Raw genomic sequence first — 7,441 nt, 5'->3', positions numbered from 1 at the left:
GAATTTCAGATTGGAAAGGAAATTAACAACCATCTTGTTCAACCCTTAGTTTTACAGAGGAGAAAACTGGAAGGTAGAGATGTTATATAGAAATTGGAAGAACCAAAAAGAGAAGCTATGGTTTTCTATTTTTTAGTTCTTTAGCCTTTCCAGAACATTGTTCCCTCTCAGAGATGTTTGAAGGAAGATTCCTACAATGAGGATGCTAGATGCTGTACTAGATTACTTCTGAGGGCCTTCCAATTCATAAGATCTTGTGATTCTTTGAGTGTGATGTGAGAAAGTAGAGACAATGAGCATAGATTACACTCCATACAATCAGAATATTTGCTTAAGGAGTACATTCCATTTCTCAGCTATGTCAATTTACAGAGCTTGCATATTATCTTGCTCATCAAGGTACCCTATAAATATTTGTTGAAATGAAAGCAAGAAACTTTCACAAAGTCTAGGAATCATTTTAACCTCACCCTTCAGCCATCTATAATGTAATTCATTGTTGCAAAAAATTTACCTTGCTGTTTTGAAGATTTGATGAACTACCAGATGTTTTACGGACTCTACTACTGCAACTTTTATGTTCCATTTTTTATGCAAGTAATTTCCCTGTAAGTTAAAATTCTCAAAAATCTTCTTCATCATGCAATTGCATAAACTCAAAAGGAGATGTTTATCTATTTATCTTACTCAGAATGGTATGTTAGGATGATACCTTTGCGCTGAGGAGGAAAAAAATATCCCATGGAATGCATTGCTTTTTTGTTCATTTCTTTTCATTTATATCATTTAGCACCTGCTAGATTAATTCATTGATATCTAGTTCATCTTCTGCTTTCTAGACACACATGAAAAGATTTGCCTTTAATGTTTTGTTTGTATAGCTCCTTCAAAATAATTATGTTGAATAATATTTTTAGGTGCATTTCTTGGTGTAACCATGTCTGATTTCATGTGTCTCTGACATGAGGATATAAATATTAAACGCTATAGTGGCCAAAGAATTTTAAAAGGCTATTTTAAACTCAACTTTGATTACTTAAGCTGTGTTAGTGTATATACATACCATTCATATAAAGTCAGACATTTAAGCACTTACTTTGTGCAGGGGTAATAGGTGGCATGGCATAGAGGACATAGAAGAAATCTTAGGTTCAAATCTCACCTCAGACACGTATTTGTTGTGTAACCCTGATCAGGTCACACAACCCCACGGAAACTCTCTAAAACTGTATGTTACTCAACAGTTGTAGATCTATATTAGTTGAAGGAGTTTCATTACTGGGAGTTCCTTTACCCAAATAAATCACAGCTATGGACTAAAAAGTGAGGCAGCTATGTGGCTTGGTGGACAGACTGATAGACCTAGAGTAAGGAAGGCTTGAATTCACATCTGACCCCAGATACTAGCTGTATGACTTAACCTCTGTTTGCCTTAATCCACTGAAGAGGGGAATGACAAATCACTCTAATATCTTTGCCATGGAAATCCCAAGAACAGTATGGTCCATGGGGTCATGAAGAGTGAGACCAAACTGAATGAATAAACAACAACCCAAAAAATCCCAAATGCAAAATACCTGTAGGACACTGTGCCAGGCTACAGAGACAAAACACAAACAATACCTATCCTCGGTGACAATGTAGTTCACATTTATTTAGTGCTTTTGTTGTCAGGGACCAGTTTCTCTATGTATTGAAGCCCACTTATGGCGATGCCCCATGTATTACAAGGGCTATCCCACATATGTAGCATAGGGCTGTGATTGTGTGCTTTGAAAGAAGGCAGAATAGATATCTTCTCCTCCCACCCTTCAAAAGAGACTTTAATTCTTACCAAGAGGAGAAGTAGAAAATTGGGGCTGGAGGGAGCTACTTTGCTCTCCTCAGAGAAGGGCCATGAATTTAGAATTATATAAAGCTTCTCCTTTGAATATTGTTAGTCTATGGGATATGAGCAAATTTAAACTAACTTCTGGTTGATCTTTCATTGTTGGGAGGGAACAGGATCCTAAGCTTTATTTCAAGGCTTAACTTCTTTCCCAACAAATATCTATTCCACAATGAATATTCATAGACTTACCCAAGAAAAAATATTTATCAAAACCAGTAGCAAAATGGAAATCAGAGAAGGCATACAAATGAGAATATGTATCAGACCATAAAGAATGAATGACCGCATCCACTTGGAGCAAGGTTAACTCAATTCAACCAAGGGAGGGAGTCTAGATCTCACCCAAGGGGAAGTTTCTTAAAGTCTCTAAGGTAGCAAGTTGGGGATAGGGACAGCTATGCAGACTGCTAATTAATTTCACCACTAATTAATATTCCTAAAGTCTTTTCTGTTAGCAACTTGAAGTGACATTGCCCATTTCCATCTTCCCTGTTGAAGCTCAAAACCAGAAATGTCCAAAGTAGGCTCAGTATCTAAAGTGAGGTAAGGACAGCTTGAAGAACAGTCTTGAACTTCAAGAAGTTCTGGAGAAACCTGAAGGGTTCTCCTCTTTCCTGTTATCATCTCTACCCTGCCAGTCACACAGGATAAGGCATTGATCTCCACCAATGGGGGAAAGAATCCCATAGCAATGGCTTTGGGACTGGGGTTACGTTGTAAAGTTTGCAAATTACTTTACACATATTATCTTATTTCCTACTCAGAATAAAATCTCATTTTACAGATAGAGAAACTGAAACTGAGATGGGTTAAGTGACTTGCCTAAGGTCACTGAGCTAATAAGTGATGAGGCAGGATTCAAACCCAGCTCTCCTTGATTTCATGTCCAGAATTCTATGTCTATGTTCTCTATGTCTAGAAACAGATATATAAATTTTACATATATGAAGTAATGTCATAATGTTTCACTGTAAGAAATAGATAGAACTAACAACTGAAGGAAATTTAAAAAAGTGTTGTATAAGGAGGAGGGCGTATGCAAGCTGGGATATGAAAGAAACTCAGTATTATAAGAGGCAAAAGTAAAAAAAAAAAAAAAAAGAGTATATATCCTAGATGGGAATTCATCTATGCAAAGACATGGCAATGAGAGAAAAAAATGTTGCTGTACCCAAAGTAAATCTAGTAGGTCAGACTATTTATACAACCTTGTGACCAGGATGTTTGATAAAACATATTACCTATGACCTGCTTAGATGATTTGCACATGTGTAGTGAGAAAACCTTTCAACTCCCTGCTTATTCTATTGCCATGGAGACAGACTGTGGCTAATCAGTTTGATCAAAAATTACAGTTAAATGATTCCGTGACTTATCTGCTACCATGCATATAGACAAGTGATTGTCAAGCCTTTTGAAATTGCAATACCTTGTTATTGTTTGATTCCATAAGAACTTTCAATTTTAGCCCTCCAGCACACTTAAACAGAATTCCCAAGTACCTTTATAGCATATTTTAAAAATAAGTTTTCCTTTGAAATAGTGTCATTTTTACCGATAGGTTTTTCTTTCTGGATACATCCTTTTTCCATCTTGTACCCAACAAGCCACTCCTTGAAACACAAATTTAGAAAGAAAGGGGGGAGTTTAGCAAGACCAGTCACATGAAGTCTGTCTGATAGTTTATTTAAGATAGTAAATTTAATGTTTCACACCCATATCCACTCTCTTCTTCCAAGCAGGGAAGGATATGCATTTTCTCAACTCCTCTCCAGGTCTAAGATTTGTTATGATAATTACACATCATTCAATTTCTTTTTAAAAAAAACATTTATTTGATCATTTTATAGAGGAAGAAAGTTAGAGGGACCCTCTTCAGTCTCTAAAAACATGGAATACTTAATGAATTTGCATATCATCCATCAACAGGGGTCATGCTAATCTCTGTATCATTCCAATTTTAGCACATGTGCACCAAAAGTGAGCAAAATTCAATTATACTTTTGGCATTAGTGTGTAAATTATGTTCCTGGCTTTGTCTACTTCATTCTACATCAGTTCATATACATCCATTCAAATTTCTTTGAATTCATCATATTTGCTGTTTCTTGCAGAACAGTATTTTTTTCACTATATGAGTGTATTGCAATTTGCTTAGCTATTTACCAATCATCTATATGATTTTCATGACACTCACTGAAATAATTAGAAATGCTCAGTGATGTTGTAAAATAGTAGTGGGAATTCCTAGTGAAGATGCAAGTTTAATGAATAAATGATATTGTTCTGTAAAGATTTAAGTTTTTTCCACCATAGAAGCTTTTTCACTATAGTGTCAGAGTATCCTAGTTCTTTGGCACATTGAACTGCCATTTTTCCCCTGGTGATAATGTTACTATTAATCAAATTAAGTATTGAATTGGACATTAGAAGCTTGTAAATCCTTCATTAACTCATCATTTCTTAAGTGCATAATATATATGAGAAACACTATTTTAGATGTTAGGGAAGCCTCAAAGATCAGTAAGACCTGATCTTTACCCCAAAAAGTTTAAAAATTTGTTTAAATACTAAGTTATGTGCACAAATATATCTAGTGAACAATTACGAATGTATAAGAGAAATAGAAAATTTCAAGATTAAGTATTAACTCCACCCAATTTATGTTCTGAGGATATCTGCAAAGTCTGTAGGAGAAAGAAGTTAAGAAATTAGGATGATAGCTTTGCCCCCTAAACCAAATGTGAATTCCCATTTATCTTTCTGAGTCATCATTTCCAGTCAGTTACTGAACTCCAAAAGCTAAAAATGCCCTTTTCTTAAAATCCCGATTGCTACCATTCTCTTGTTCTCATTGTGCTCTATCTTTATCAGGCAGTAGAATGATCTGTCCAAAACTTAGTGGAGTAAAACTAAAGCACAGCCATGCCTTGTCAACACTATTTATGACCTGATTGTAAAGACGGACCAAAGGAAAAACCAGGCGGATTTGACAGTCTCCGCACGCAAAAGATTCTTGTGTTGAGATGGTACATCTCACTTGTCAAACAGAAAACGGAGACAAGGAAATCCATATCTGTGATTATCTGCTTCAGTACACTGTCCATTTCTCTAGACCCCACATTAATCATTTACCTTGACTGGTTTCACATAGAATTTCAAGTATAGGATAAACAGTATCCTTTTGTTTTCATTTCATGCTTCATTTATATAATCCTTATTAAATTCCTTAAATTTCAATTGTTTCAGGCAATAGCAAGACTTATGAATGAAATGTGTTTTTAAAAATTGTAAGAATATTTTTCTGGACCCATTTCCTGATTAAGGCAATACCGTAATTGATAGTTTCCTAAGTCAACATCAAATGATCAATATAGTAGGCTAATAGATCTATTTCAACCTATGTCTAATCATAGTTTTTAGCCTTATTTCTGTGGGAAATATCTATGTGACCAAGGAGAAATCATCTAATCTCCTTGAGCCTCAGTTTATTTATCAGAGAATAATGGATTGTACTAGATGGCCTCTGAAGTCTCTAGCAAATCCAAGATGTTGAGCCTTTGCCCTGGGCTCCAACATTTTTTTATTCTGTGAATTCCAAGTTCCAGTTCTTGATGGTAAAAGCACATCTCTCTCATTTATGGGGGGAAAAAATTGAGAACTATTCCTTGGGATAAAGATGTCTGAGTTTTGACTGGGGGTGCTGGGTACTTGTATTTCCATGTTTGCCTAGGAGAATGTCCTCTATATTCACATAAGGAAGGGTAACTAGCTATTCTGAGTTGACAAAGAAAGACAAGTGGGCTAGGATGAATGGCTCCAGAAGACTATTTGTAAATATGATCCATTTCATTTATTCAACAAGCATTTTAAAATTATGACTATGGTCTAAGCACATGTAGTTGGAGTTAAGGATTCAAAAACTATGTATATATGTGTGTGTACATAGTCATACATTCACACGTGCATGTAGACAGGGTCCCCAAAAGGATTGGTACAGTTCTCAGCTTCATAATTCCAGAAGCATAAATACTCCAAACTTAGATTTTTTTAAACTTTATTTAAGCTTATTGTAAACATATTTAGTTTTACAAATTTTAGTAATAAATTTAAAATGTTAATAAGACAAGACACCTATGGAATCTTACGCATTTGTCTCTGAATGGCACTTTCTCAAATTAGTGGATTGTCATGGCAAATCCTCTTGCTTTTCCACTCCAGTCACCTGATCTATCTCCATTAGATTTTTTTCTTGAGGGATAATGTCAAAATTGTCATGTACACATCAAAACCTCATTCTTTGAATGATCTTACAGTTACAATTACAAATGCAATCCTTTCAGACACTAAATGAAAATTTTTAGAAAATTTAAGAATTATATATATGTGTGTGTGTATATCATGTACATACATATACATGCATACACACAAGAGGGTGGTTATGTTGAAATTTAATAAAAATCATAGTAATATTTTACAATTTTAAGTAATTTACCTTTTATGTATTGTTTTTTACATGTGTATAGACCTATCCTTCTGAAGTTATTAAATCTCAAAACTGAACCAGGACTTTCGGGACACTCTGTGTGTTTGCATGGGTATGTATACAAATGATCCTGCAAAGCTATTTTTCCTACCCAATAGCCTTTCTTCTTCAAATTATATATATGTGTGTGTGTGTATTATATATATATATGTTGTCCAGGGACAATATATAATAATAATGATGATGATGATAATTGTTGGCACTTATATAACACTTTTGCAAAGTACTTTATATATATAATCCTGGGAGGTAAATGTTATCCCTATTTTACAGATGAGGAAATGGAGATTAAGCAGAAGTCAAATGACTTGCCCAAGGTAACATGCCTAGGAAGTGTCTGAGATCATACTTGAACTCAGGTCTTACTGACTCCAGATCTAGCAAACTGCATACTGTATTAGCTGCCCCAACATTTTAAAGTCTTACATAATTAACCTTTTATATATATATATGTATATACAAATTATCATTTGATTTCTAACTCTAAATATAAATGTATCTATAAGAGATAAGATATAATAGTATGTACCTTCAAGGAAATTATATGCTTACATTTGATTACATTCAGATTACTTTTATAAGTTGGGCTCTGCCTATAATAATAGGTGATCTTTTAACAAAGTACTTTACATTCAGAAATTTATTTAATCCTCACAACAACCCCATGAGGTCAGTGTCCTTAACCTTAGCAGTAGGTCAAATTATATAGAACTTTTTAGCTTAACAAAGCAATTTTCTTATTAATACTGTGAGATCGGTGATATAAATATCTGTCTCCTTTATAGTTGAGGAAACTGAAATATTCATAAGTTAAATAATTTATTTTGTGTAGCAAAGCTGTTAAGTTGTAGACAGGAATTTGAATCCAGGTTTTTTTAATGCCATAATGCTCTTTCCCCATCACCACACCTTTGTGTATATTCTTATGTATTCATCTTTTCTCATTTAGTGAACTTCATCTTCTTAGACAACTAAATCTTTCACATTGAACTCATTTTTCCCTA

The 7,441-nt window shown here is 34.3% G+C and overlaps 1 non-coding gene across 1 annotated transcript; it reads right to left on the bottom strand.

The window, feature by feature from the left end:
• Positions 1 to 3,775: 3,775 nt before the first annotated feature.
• Positions 3,776 to 3,877, bottom strand: LOC140497880 (U6 spliceosomal RNA). The gene has a single exon (XR_011964889.1). It is a non-coding gene; the product is annotated as a U6 spliceosomal RNA (small nuclear RNA).
• Positions 3,878 to 7,441: the final 3,564 nt, after the last annotated feature.

The sequence above is a fragment of the Notamacropus eugenii genome, chromosome 3 (genome assembly GCF_028372415.1).
Source record: "Notamacropus eugenii isolate mMacEug1 chromosome 3, mMacEug1.pri_v2, whole genome shotgun sequence".
Classification (NCBI taxonomy): domain Eukaryota; kingdom Metazoa; phylum Chordata; class Mammalia; order Diprotodontia; family Macropodidae; genus Notamacropus; species Notamacropus eugenii.
The sequence above is the reverse complement of the archived record's forward strand: the minus strand, read 5'-3'. Positions and strand labels throughout refer to the sequence as shown.